Below are 14,065 nucleotides of genomic sequence, written 5' to 3'. Positions count from 1 at the left end.
GAAATACAGCATTGTCAACACCTTTTTCAAAAAGGTGACATAGCAGCGAGATCACACATTGACCTAATTAAATGTTAGTATTTTTATTAGATAAAGGAAAAAAGATATAGTCACAAATGTGATGCGAGAATATTTGTAATGTCAGTACTGCCATAAGTGGAAGGGGAAGAAAATACGTTCATCATGACCACGAGCAAAGCTGGATAACTATGAATGAACATATTTAAACTCTCTACATTGAGTGTTTGCAGTATTATAAAATAGTAATTCAAGTAATTTCAACAGTTATGTAGAACTTGATCATGTTATGAAGGGACTTTAAAGTAAAACGACTAACGGTTGACACATAGGCTACACAGTGATAACACATTGCAATGTAATTCTGTAGCACCAGCGATGTGGCATACTTTAGAACTATTATGGGTATGTCACAAATTGTTATTCTTTTATATTCAAGATATCAAAGAGATTAAATCATGTAGTCAGTAAAAATACATAGAGAAAAAACTAAACTATATCAGTAAATCAAAATGACAAAAACATCACCACTGGTTTGTTTAGTAGAACCAAGCTTTTGGATTTCAATTTTTGCATAATGTTCTTTCAATAAATGGTGCCCCTTAATTAGTTTGAAATTGAACTGTTATGCTGTAGCTTGGTTTGGTTTTAGCCGTTACAGATAATCAGAGTTAGTTTAAAAGAGGATCGCCAACGGTTGCTCTGGGCTCCAGCTTCAGTTTGATGGGATTCTTGGGTACCGTAAATGCATCATTTCCCAGCTCCATTGGAATCTAGGAAAACAAGAAATGTGTCACAATTGAAGCCCTTTCAACGCTCAAATCTGATTTCCCCAAAGACCACAAACACACACAAAAAGATGTCTTCTTCTCACATCTGTCTCCTTGCATGTGACAAAGCTCAAGTTCTGAAGGATCTCTACCATGACCAACTTCATCATCAAGAGAGCAAATCGCATGCCAATACAATTCCTTGGCCCTGCTCCAAAGGGTAGGAAGGCATACAGATCTATGTTGTCTTTGTTCTCCTTGCTAAACCTGAGAAAAAGATAAGCAAACATATTAAGCTGATTAGCCAAATGACTAAATTGTGGTCAAATCTGACTGTAGTCTGCCATGAATCAGGTCTAGTACCTTTCAGGTTTGAAGGCATCAGGCTCAGTCCACAAAGCGGGGTCATGGTGGAGAGTGTAAATTGGTACCATGACGACAGTTCCTTTGGGGATGGTCACACCGTTAATGTCCACAGAAGACTTAGAAATTCTATCTAATCGATTAGCAATAGGGTACAGCCTCATCGTCTCATTTATCACCATGTCCAGGTATTCCATCTGCATCACGGCTTCATAGCTTGGCCGATCCTGGAGTGTAAAGTAGATATTAGTTGGTAGCACATAATCAGTTGCTGATAAAATTATAGTAAAAAATACTCAAGTAACCTTTCCTGGGAAGGTTTCATCAATCTCCTTTTGTAGGGTCTTTTGGATGTGAGGGTGGGTTGCCAGGTTGTAGGCCACAAATCCCAGGGTGCTGCTACTGGTTTCATAGCCAGCAAAAATGAAAATCATGGCCTGAGACAAGATCTCGTGATCACTAAGGCCTGTAATACAAAGACACCATGATTAAACTATTACCACTGTGATGATAGAGGCACAGCTAGTAGCTTTGCAGTGTTGAAAGGCTCATAATACATTAACTTGTCACTGACCGTTCTTTCCTCCATTCCAGTCAACATTAACCTTTCTAGAGTCTAACTGGACGATTAAGGAACTCAGTGGGTTGTCACTGTTCTTAAAAAATTTAAAACTGGGAAATGTAAGATCTCTGAATAAATATGAAGATTTGTAAGACAACTTTAAATAAGTAGATGTTAACAAGGTTCTGGAGTTTAAGACACAGCAACATACGTCAAACTCCTCATAGTTTTGCTTATTGGTCCAAGACTTGATCTGACGTCAATATCAACTGATATAACTGATTGTTAACTAACTGATGTTGAGCAACAAAGATGCCCCTCCAACTTCCTCCCAAACTCCCATTTTTGATTGACAGTAAGCAAAGCATCACTTAATACACACATTATAAAATCATTCAACTTGAGCACAATAAAAAGCAATGCCTTTCAAACACGAAGGCTCACCATTCTTCCTTTATCAACTCTACAACCACTTTCTGTTTCGATGTAGCGTTAATGATATGCAATTCCCCATCGCTGACGGGATTGGTTCCTTAGGTATGTGATGTATGAAACCCTGGCTGTCTGACTCCCTTGACTGGTACACTGCAGTTCCAATGTGGATACGATCGGCCATGCCGTTTATTGTTTATTTTGCTCATGATAAGTCTTGTCGCGTATGAACCATATGTTTTTAACGTTAACAAGCTAAAAAACTTGATTTTCATTGGAGGGCGTCTTGATCCTTGATATCTGAAATTGATCCTTCAGCCATGACTACAAAAAAACATGATGAGATTCAATTCATCCATGTGGTTTCTTTCTCCACCTTTGTTGGATTTTGTATCGTCTTTGTTTTTTGAACCCTGAGAGTCCACCATCAACTGCATGAAATCCACTCGAGTCTGCCAGACAAAATAGAAGTAGAATAGAAAGTATAAATCCTTTCAAGGGGAAAGGTTATGAACACAACATATAACACAACAGCAACCAACATCAAATCCATTGTATACTCATTACCTTATGTTCATTCTTTTGCCGGTCTGATTTGATCGTCTCGAGAAAACTATAGAAGAAAGTCATCACTTCAGCAGGGAAGAGTGACACATCCATCTTCTCAAAAATTCCCTTCAAGAATGGAAACAGAACTGAAAAGAATGAGAATTGAAAAGATATATTTAGTAACTCAGGGCTCAAGGGGACAAGATAGACAGTCTGGTTATACAGCATAATGTTTGACATACCCACAAGCACAAGCAAAGGACTCAGGAAGTTGAACTTGACCATTCTTTTAATGTTGATACAAAGGGATCAGAGGGATGGTTGATGGAATCAATGTCCACACTGAAGGCAGTGCTGGTCACCACATCCATACTGTAAGGTCCAAATACACTACACAAAAAGGAACAAGCCAACAGATAAGACATCATAATGTTTATGTTAATGAATGTTGTTTACTGTTTATTGAATAGCACAATTAACCAAATTAACTGGATAATACTGATAAGGAGTCGGTGCCCCAATGTCATCACAAACAACTTTACTCACTCTTTAACATCCATCACTTTCATCCGCCTCTACTTTCTTCTGAAGACTCTTCATCAGATTACTTGAGTGCTGCAACATTATCGTGTACATCTGCCCAAAACGTAAATAACAAAAACATTAAATCCTTCAGTATTTACATACCGAAATCATGGAAAAACCGGTGTGAATATTGCACAAAAAATATATGTTAAAGCTAAAGAGTGCTTTTTAACCTCTTTCAGGCGTCCGCTGGTGAATGATGGAGAGAGTATACTGCGGATCCTCTTCCATTCATCATCTTCAACAACCGATACAGCATCGTGTAAGGGTCCATTTAGGCCTAAATCCTAAACCACCCTCAACACAAACATACAGACAGAATTCCTTCTTTACATTGTGTTCATGGATTAGATTTGAGGTGATAACTTGGGTTATTGAACAGTGTGGTTTTTTCCTTACACGTCGATTGGTGAAGACAGAATAGCACTCTTTAACCAAGACTGTTTTGATCATAGTTGTGTCCATTATAGCAAGTACAGGCTGCCTGCCATCGTACAACCTTGAAATGCAATAGCATATATGTTGGTGAGCCAGTTACAACCTGGAGCATCACATGATAAATGTATGATAAGATATATTCTTGTACACACACTTACCCCCACATCTTTCCATATTTCTGATAGCATTCTGTGTCAAAATTGTGGACGCCCTAAGGAATAAAACGAGAGAGGAGGGACAAAGGTATCAGTCAAAACCATTATCAGCAGAGTGTAAGCTTAGATCACTAATTTGACAAATGCGTCTCACCTTTCTGTACTCCAAAAACGTCCCAATAAATGGCATAGGACTGGGTCCACGGATGCCTATTTTCTTGAAAAAGCCATATGGAGCATATCCATATCTGAGGATTAAAAGTAGGATTAGAAAACAGAGATCAAATCCACATGTGATTCCAAAATATATGTGATTCCAAAATCACATATGGCTTTCGAAGAATATAATGGATAAAGATGTCGCAATTGATGGCTTCAATATTTATCGTTCGGACCGCCCCAAAAAAGGCGGTGGCGTGGCGATTTATGTGAAATCTAATTTTGCTGCTCAGGTCATCCTCTCCAAATCAGCTATTAAGCAGTTTGACATTTAAATGGAATCGTATTTTATTGATTGGTGATGTTGACCAAGCTTGGAATTATTTCTATGACAGCTTTAGTTCTTTTTTAAATAAACATGCTCCGTTTCGCCGGTTCAGGGTGAAGGCTGCTGTGAGGAAGTCTGGATCTGAGGCTGACTGGCTTCTTTTTCGTCAACTGTGTAATTGCTGTACTGCTTCCATTAAAAGAGCCAAAAGCGAGCCACACTTTCTCCTTACTCCTTGATAAAGAGGTTGACGCTGTAAACGTAAATCAAAGACTACCAAGAATGTGTAGCAAAGGGAGTAAACCAGTTTAAAGGCCACAGGAGCCCATTGTTGATCTCATGCTTTCAAAATATGGCTTTGATAGTTTAAAACATTTACAAGAATGGTGTGATGAATGTGGTTTCCCGGCAGGAGGGTCGTTAAGTACGGCACAGATAGGGAAACTTGGCTTGATTTCCAATGCTATTTTATACTATCTTTAATGCTTTTTCACACTCATTTACATCAACACCGTGATTATTAAATACTCTTATTCTGTCTAATTTTGTACTAATTTTTATGTTTTTGCTGTGAAGCACTTTGGGCTGCAATTCTTGTATGAAAGGTGCTATACAAATAAAGTTTATTATTATTATTACAGATGTTTGGAAAACTGCCTATGTTCTCCCCCTATTGAAAGGTGGTGATCCCATGGTGATGAATAATTACAGACCCATTTCCAAGCTCTCTATTTTAGCTAAAGTACTCGAAAGGCTGGTGAATGATCAAACAAAAGAATATTTAAGCTTGAACAACATTCTATCTCCTCACCAGTCGGGCTTTAGGAAGCAGCACAGTACATTAACGGCTGCTTTGAAAGTAATGAATGATATTGTTGAAGGCTTGGACGCAAAAAGTTATTGGACTGCGCTTTTTATAGATTTATCCAAGGCATTTGATACTGTGGATCATGGCATTTTATGCCAGAAGTTATCAGATATAGGCCTGCCTGACATTACATTACAGTTCATTTAGCTGACGCTTTTGTCTAAAGCGACTTACAAAAGGTGCAAACAATCATGAGGATACAGCTCCAAACAACAAGATTCTTGCAAGTGCATTAGCTTCAATAGGTACAATCCTTTAAGTGCATAATAATAGCTTCAAATAAGCCAAACCAAGTGCAACAGAAACAATAGAATACAAATTCAACAATTAGCTACAAATCAGCCAAACCAATACAAGTGCAACATACAAAGAACTGACCAAACTGTTCGTTGGTTTTTAAACTACCTTTCAAATCGTAAGCAATGTGTACAATTCAGTGGTCTCTCCTCCAGCTTTCTTAATGTCACCAGAGGTGTTCCTCAAGGTTCGGTCTTAGGACCCACCCTTTTTACAATTTATGTAAATGATATGGGTGAAAATATTGATGCCTCTGTACATCTTTATGCCGACGATACTGTTGTGCTTGCACTGTTGCCCTTGCATTTGAACGTCTGCAGTCTGCTTTTAACATTATTCAGTCGCACCTATTCAATCTCAGGTTGGTGTTAAATGCAGACAAGACAAAGGTCATGTTATTTTCCAATAAGAAAAGGGTACCAGCTGCATCATGCGTCATGTCTGCACATGGTACCCCCCTTTGAAATGGTCAACACCTACAAATACTTAGGCATCACAACTGATGACAATCTCTGCTTTAACACCATATTGACAATATTTTAAGGAAATTGAAATGAAAACTGGGCTTCTTTTTTAGAAACAAGGCCTGCTTCTCCACCAAGGCTAGAAAACGACTTGTAGCTGCCACATTTTTGCCACTCTTGGGCTATGGGGATGTTGTGTAAATGTACGTCTCAGCTCACTCCCTTCATCTGCTGGATGCTGTCTATCATGGGGCTCTGTAAACCCCTCACACATCATTGCACACTCTACTCTTTAGTCAACTAGACATCACTATCAATGCGCAGATCTCTGCACTAGTACAAATTCATCTAGACATCTATGCTTGGACTGCTGCCCATCTACATATTCACTTACATATCACAAAAGCAGTACAGCTTTGCCTCTCTGGGAACCATCACCTTATCGTGGTGGAGAGGTTTGTGTGTCCCTATGAACCTGAGAGCTGTGTTGTCTGGAGCCTAGTGCTCCTGGTAGGGTCTCCCAAGGCAAATTGGTCTCAGGTGAGGGGCCAGACTAAGAATGGTTCAAAAACGACTTCATGAAAGAAAGGGAAAGGAAAGGAGAGACCCTGCCTGGAGGAAGCCCGGGACCCCCGTCTGGAGCCAGGCCCAGAGGGAGGGCCCGACAGCGAGCGCCTGGTGGCCGGGTTTGCCACGGAGCCCGGTCGGGCACAGCCCGAAGAAGCTACGTGGTGCCTCCCATCTATCCATCCTGTGGGCCCACCACTCATGGGAAAAACCGCTGGGGTCTGGTGCGCTGTCACACGGGTGGCAGTGATGGTCAGGGACCTCGACGGACCAGACCCGGGCAGCAGAGGCTGGCTCTGGGGACGTGGAACGTCACCTCTCTGTGGGGGAAGGAGCCGGAACTAGTGCGGGAGGTGGATCGCTACCAGTTGGATCTGGTAGGGCTTACCTCCACGCACAGTCTTGGCTCTGGAACTGTACTCCTGGATAGGGGTTGGACTCTATTCTTCTCCGGAGTTGCCCAAGGTCTGAGGCGTCGGGCCGGGGTGGGGATACTCACTAGCCCCCGGCTGAGCGCCGCTATGTTGGAGTTTATCCCGGTGGACGAGAGGGTCGCCTCCCTACGCCTTCGGGTTATGGGGGGGGAAAACTCTGACTGTTGTTTGTGCCTATGCCCCAAACCGCAGTTCTGAGTATTCGGCCTTCATGGAGACCCTGAATGGAGCCCTGCAGGGGGCTCCAGTAGGGGACTCCGTAGTCTTGCTGGGAGACTTCAACGCACACGTGGGAAACGATGGAGACACCTGGAGAGGCGTGATTGGGAGGAAGGGCCTCCCTGATCTAAACCCGAACGGTCGTTTGTTGTTGGACTTCTGTGCTAGTCATGGAATGGCCATAACAAACACCATGTTCGAACATAAGGATGCTCATAAGTGCACGTGGTACCAGAGCACCCTAGGCCAAAGGTCAATGATCGATTTCGTAATCGTATCATCTGATCTGAGGCCGCATGTTTTGGACACTCGGGTGAAGAGAGGGGCGGAGCTGTCGACTGATCACCATCTGGTGGTGAGTTGGATCAAGGGATGGGGGAATACTCTGGACAGACCTGGTAAACCCAAACGGGTAGTGCGGGTGAACTGGGAACGTCTGGAGGAAGCCCCTGTCCTGGGGATCTTTAACTCACACCTCCGGCGGAGCTTTTCAGCTATCCCTGTGGAGGTTGGGGGCATTGAACCTGAGTGGGCGATGTTCAAAACCTCTATTGCTGAAGCTGCGGTGATGAGCTGTGGTCTCAAGGTCTTAGGTGCCTCAAGGGGCGGTAACCCTCGAACACCGTGGTGGACCCCGGTGGTCAGGGAAGCCGTCCGACTGAAGAAGGAGTCCTTCCGGGTTATGTTATTCGGGAGGACTCCGGAAAAAGTTGCAGGGTATCGAAGGACTAGAAGGGCGGCAGCTTCTGCCGTGTCAGAGGCAAAGCAGCGGGTGTGGGAGAAGTTCGGAGAAGCTATGGAGAAGGACTTTCAGTCGGCACCAAGGTGCTTCTGGAAAACCATCCGGGGGGGAAGCGAGGAACCATCCAAGCTGTGTACAGCAAGGGTGGGACCCTGCTGACTTCAACTGAGAAGGTTATCGGCCGCTGGAAGGAGCACTTTGAGGAACTCCTGAATCCGACTAACACGCCCTCTATGGTTGAGGCAGAGCTGGAAGCTGATGGGGGATCATCGTCAATTTCCCTGATGGAAGTCACTGAGGTAGTCAAACAACTCCACAGTGGCAGGGGCCGCAGGGGTTGATGAGATCCGTCCAGAAATGCTGAAGGCTTTAGGTGTTGAGGGGCTGTCTTGGTTGACACGCCTCGTCAACATTGCGTGGAAGTCTGGGACAGTGCCTAGGGGTTGGCAGATCGGGGTGGTGGTTCCCCTATTTAAAAAGGGGGACCAGATAGTGTGTGCCAACTACAGGGGTATCACACTTCTCAGCCTCCCTGATAAAGTCTACTCCAAGGTACTGGAAAGGAGGGTTCGGCCGGTAGTCGAACCTCTGATTGAAGAGGAACAATGCGGATTCCGTCCTGGTCGTGGAACAACAGACCAACTCTTTACTCTTGCAAGGATCCTGGAGGGGGCCTGGGAGTACGCCCATCCGGTCTACATGTGTTTTGTGGATCTGGAGAAGGCGTATGACCGGGTCCCCCGGGTGATACTGTGGGAGGTGCTGCGGGAAGTATGGGGTGAGGGGGTCACTTTTGAGGGCCATCCAATCCCTGTACGCCCAAAGCGAGAGTTGTGTCCGGATACTCGGCAGTAAGTCGGACTCGTTTCCCGTGAATGTTGGCCTCCGACAGGGCTGCGCTTTATCACCAATCCTGTTCGTGATTTTCATGGATAGGATATCGAGGCGTAGTCGTGGAGGAGAGGGGTTGCAGTTCGGTGACCTGAGGATCTCATCGCTGCTCTTTGCAGATGATGTGGTCCTTATGGCATCATCGGTCTGTGACCTTCAACAGTCACTGGATCGGTTCGCAGCCGAGTGTGCAGCGGTTGGGATGAGGATCAGCAACTCTAAATCTGAGGCCATGGCTCTCAGCAGGAAACCGGTGGATTGCCTACTCCGGGTAGGGAATGAGCCTTTACCCCAAGTGAAGGAGTTCAAGTACCTCGGGGTCTTGTTCGCGAGTGAGGGGACAATGGAGCGAGAGATTGGCCGGAGAATCGGAGCAGCGGGGGCGGTATTACAGTCACTTTACCGCACCGTTGTGACGAAAAGAGAGCTGAGCCAGAAGGCAAAGCTCTCAATATACCGGTCGATCTTCGTTCCTACCCTCACCTATGGTCATGAAGGCTGGGTCATGACCGAAAGAACGAGATCACGGGTACAAGCGGCCAAAATGGGTTTTCTCAGACGGGTGGCTGGCGTCTCCCTTAGAGATAGGGTGAGAAGCTCAGCCATCCGTGAGAGACTCGGAGTAGAGCCGCTGCTCCTTTACGTTGAAAGGAGCCAGTTGAGGTGGTTCGGGCATCTAGTAAGGATGCCACCTGGGCGCCTCCCTAGGGAGGTGTTCCAGGCACGTCCAGCTGGGAGGAGACCCTGGGGAAGACCCAGGACTCGGTGGAGAGATTATATCTCCTCACTGGCCTGGGAACGCCTCAGGATCCCCCAGTCGGAGCTGGAGGATGTGGCCCGGAGAAGGGAAGATTGGGGTTCCTTACTGGAGCTTCTGCCCCCGCGACCCGATCCCGGATAAGCGGTAGACGATGGATGGATGGATGGATGGAGTACAGCTTTGGGCTACGATCTCAGAACTACATCACTCTGTCCGTCCCCTCAATTTGCACGAAACTTGGAGAAAAGGCCTTGTCATACTCTGCCCCCTCAACCTGGAACACGCTTCAGCAGGAACTTAAGCTGTCCAGCTTGATACCCCTAGGACATGGCTCTTTCGATAATGCAATATGGCTCGTTTAACATTTTTTAACATGATCAACAAGTAATAAATAATTATATTGTGTCATTTTAAAGTAAAACATTTAGCAGTGGATTTGTTTTTAATTCTCCCCTCTCCTTTCCTCTGCTCTGTCTCTGGCTGTAGGTTAAGGTGTGTTCACACGTGTGTCCGTAGGGGGCGGAGCCCCGCCTTTCGCGAAACCGAGCAGATGAGAAACTGCACAAAGTAAGCAGTAGACCGGGGGTGTCAAACTCAATCACAGGGAGAGCCAAACACGGTCCACATTTATTGAACAGGATACACATATTGGATAAAGTGCAAAAAGATATGGAACATATTTAAGTCAACTGCAAACGGATTGCTGAGCAGTTCAATTTAAATTTCTGAGCTGCAAAGTCGGCAAATGCTCTCAGTTTATGAGCAGAATGCGCGGTGGAGATGGTTTGTCAGTGTTTGGAAACACGCAGTGACCAAAGTTTCCTTCTGCACCAGAGTCTCCCACAGGCAACTTGGCTTAGAAAGCTCTCACTGCATCACACATGTCCGTGATCACACGGCCCTGAAACTGGAGGTTTAACAGTGAGATGCTTCGTTATGTCGCACACAAAGGCCAGCTCACATCGCCACTTTTGTCCCAGAGATCTGTGGTGTCTTTCCCTTTGCTTTCCAAAAACTTTCATTTCATTCACACATTTAGATACTTCCTCAAATGTCTTTTCCCGTGGTTGTGCCATGCATTGATTTAATTACCAAAACCGGCGGGCCAGTTATGACAGACGTATGATATTTTCTCGCGGGCCGGATATAATTGCCTTAAGTTTGACACCCGTGCAGTAAACACTGAAACGTGCACATAAATGAGATAAATAACGTAAGCGTTTAGTTTATTTAATAAAAGAGCACCTGTTCAATGAAACACTGATACTGCTATTAGTACTCGGAGACGTATTATTCTTAAAAAATGCACGCATAAAGTTGCATTCAAATTTATATATTTTTATATATGGCTCTCGAGGAAATACATAAAAAACTATTTAGCTTTTATGGCTCTCCCAGCCAAAAAGGTTCCCGACCCCTGCCCTAGGAGATAAAAACAAAAACCTGGAGAAATCATCTGTCAGTGTTTGTTCTTGCAATACCTAATTCTACACACTTTGCACTTTCAATGACGATTTTTTAATGTTTTATTTGACAGTTGCCTCTGTGTTTAGTGTTCTGTCTGTCACAGTTTCCGTTCCCTTAAGGCAGGGGTGTCAAACTCATTTTAGTTCAGGGACCACATTCAGCACAATTTGATCTCAGGTGGGCCGGACCAGTAAAATCCTAGCATAATAACCTATAAATAACGACAACTCCAAATTGTTCCCTTTGTTTTAGTGCAAAAAAGTACACGTACATTCCGAAAATGTTCAAACTTAATCTTTTTACAAAACATCAACCTGAAATTTCTTAAAAATGTGTGTTACAACTTACTGATCACAGTGTATCTACAAAGGCTTTTACTTTATGATCAAAATAACTCATTTTTACACTTTGCAAAGTCATCCCGCGCCACATGTTTGACACCCCTGCTTTAAGGCTTGCTTGCCTAGTGGGGTGACACTCACCTCACTCACCTGCTAGCCATGCCTCCTCTGCAGCTCACCTGACTCTCCCTGCTGCAAGCAATTAAGACTAGTTAGTATTTAAGCCTGCTCTGGCCTCCACTTCACTACCAGATTGTACTTCACATAATGCAAGTCTTTCCAGCGCTCTTCCCTAAACAGATTTCTCGTTGCCGACCCTGCCTGCCTCTGACCTGCCTGTTTTGCCTGTTTCCTGACCAAGCCTGTTTTGGACCTGTCTCCCTCGCCTGTTTCCCGACCCAGACCGGATTCCTTCAACCTGCCTTACCTGTTTTCCGACCCTCTGACCCGATTTACCCCCTGCCTGCTACCTATTGGTTTGTCCTTGTGGATTATTATCATCCCGCTGTGGATCTGTTTACTCGGCTATAACCTGCTCCTGACTACCAATAAAAGTTATTAGTAATTATCCTTGGCTTCCTGTGTGCTGCACTTGGGTCCACCGTCGACTTGTTGTGACACTGTCTCTCTGTAACTTTGTATGGTACTGTTACCATCTGATCAGGTCTCTCTTGAGAATGAGACCCTGTGTTTCAATGAGCTTTTACCTGTATAAATAAAGGCTAAAGAAAATAATAATAATAATAATTTTATCTACCCTCCTGTACTTTTGTGAAATGTCTCCACACTTTATTTCTTTCATGCTTTGTCTTTGAATATATCTTCTTTTATATTTTTTATATCATTTTCATGATAAGAGAAAATAAAAATAATCAAGTATAAATAAGTTTTTGATAAAGAATGTAGACTTGTATTGCAATTATTGCAAGTCTTCTTTGTTTTTACAAATACTAGGATTACACTTGTTATCATACACATCACACAACTGCTTATTGGTCATACTGTAGTAATAAACCCACTGACATTAATCCAGTTTAAACTGACCAGCGTTAGTTGAATGCCATAAACCAAAATGTTTGATTGTCCTGCTCTCTGGTCAATGTCTTGTCTATTTTATTAAATTGTTAAATGTCTGCCTGGTATAAAATTGGCAGAATTATGACATTTTGCAGCCCTTATGTAATTTTACCTCAATGAGTATCAACCGTTATCATTGAGTCATTGATGTGCTTCACATTCCCTCACATGGTCACAGAAGTGGTCAGTAGGCTATACTTTAAATGCAAAGGGTGTATCCCTTTTCCAGCAATCATAAATTGGTATTCAAAACTGACGTCCTGTAGCCTTAAGAGGTGGCTGTAAAAAGTAAAACAGGTTCATTCCTAATATGACATTTCACCTAAGACCACAAACACAGCAGCAGCCATCAACTATAACATCTTCTCAAACCACAAACCGGTCCTGCAGCATAATCATGTTTGCACCTCATGTTCGGTTCACCGCTATTGTGTTTGTTGAAGCAAAGGTCATATGGCCACAGTATAAAGAGCAGCAGTAGTTTGAGAGTAGTTTGATATTTTTTATTATACCCAAAAAATATTACCCCCTTTTAGAATTTTAACATGAAAAGCACAGGTGTAATATAACTTTCCCCCCACAGCAGATATCTTTGACTTATTTTGAGCTACTATAGATGAAACCGCACCAACTGCCATATGCCTGAAGCCAGAGCCATGAAGAGATTGTATGGTGAACTCTTTAAAGTAAACTCTAAAGTGTGGCTTGATAAACAGTAAATTCATGAAATGTACTGCCCCATATCGCTATTTTCAAAGCCTGCTCCACAACAGACCAGATCTCATTGTGCAGCAACTCAACCTGGCTGCGAATTCGGACTACACAGTAAAATAAAACTAAGTTTTACAATACTCACACAGTTTAGAAGAGACCGTTACAAAATCACCCCCCCTTCTTTTAAATCTGTAATTGGTTCAGTTTTGTCTACATTTTTTCTCTCTCAGCATGTTAAAAGACATTGATAAACAACACCACATAGGCCCTACTTACACTGCGATTATAGTAAGGAGAAAGACTATTAAAGTCCAGGTCTCGATGGAAAACTCCGGGAAAAAGCCCATCGTTGCACCTTTGCACATCTCTGTCGACTGCAGTCACTTCTCAATGTTGAGCGAGAGTAAAGGTCCGTAGGGGCGGTCGCACATAGTTGGAGATACATTCAAGGTTACGCAACATATCTCGCATTACATCTTCCAACAGTGCGTTTTATAATTTTAATGTTTGTGTACATGATTTAAATGATCCTGGCGGAATATTATTTGTGTGGTGATATGCCTCCCTTTTCATCATGAGTTGAAATATTAATAGTATTTCTAAATACTAATTAATTAAGCTAATGCATAATTATTAATTCTAAATTCTAAAACCATGCCCAATCATGTAAACTTACAGTAAGTAAAAGATCGATTTAAGTATGTTAAACCAGTTGAAACAAGGGATTGTCACGAGTCACTGTGGGAAAAACTGCAGAATCAGTAATGTGAGTTGTTATATACATTACTGGAATGGGAGCAAGGGGAGGCAGAGTGTTTCACATTGTGGTGCAATCATGTAGAAACCCTGAGTCCACCTCCAACAT

General features: G+C 43.3%; 1 pseudogene; it reads right to left on the bottom strand.

Moving 5' to 3' along the window:
* Positions 1-311: 311 nt before the first annotated feature.
* LOC115010877 (cytochrome P450 3A40-like) lies at positions 312-13,604 on the bottom strand (annotated as a pseudogene).
* Positions 13,605-14,065: the final 461 nt, after the last annotated feature.

The sequence above is a fragment of the Cottoperca gobio genome, chromosome 7 (genome assembly GCF_900634415.1).
Source record: "Cottoperca gobio chromosome 7, fCotGob3.1, whole genome shotgun sequence".
NCBI classification, from domain to species: Eukaryota; Metazoa; Chordata; class Actinopteri; order Perciformes; family Bovichtidae; genus Cottoperca; species Cottoperca gobio.
The sequence above is the reverse complement of the archived record's forward strand: the minus strand, read 5'-3'. Positions and strand labels throughout refer to the sequence as shown.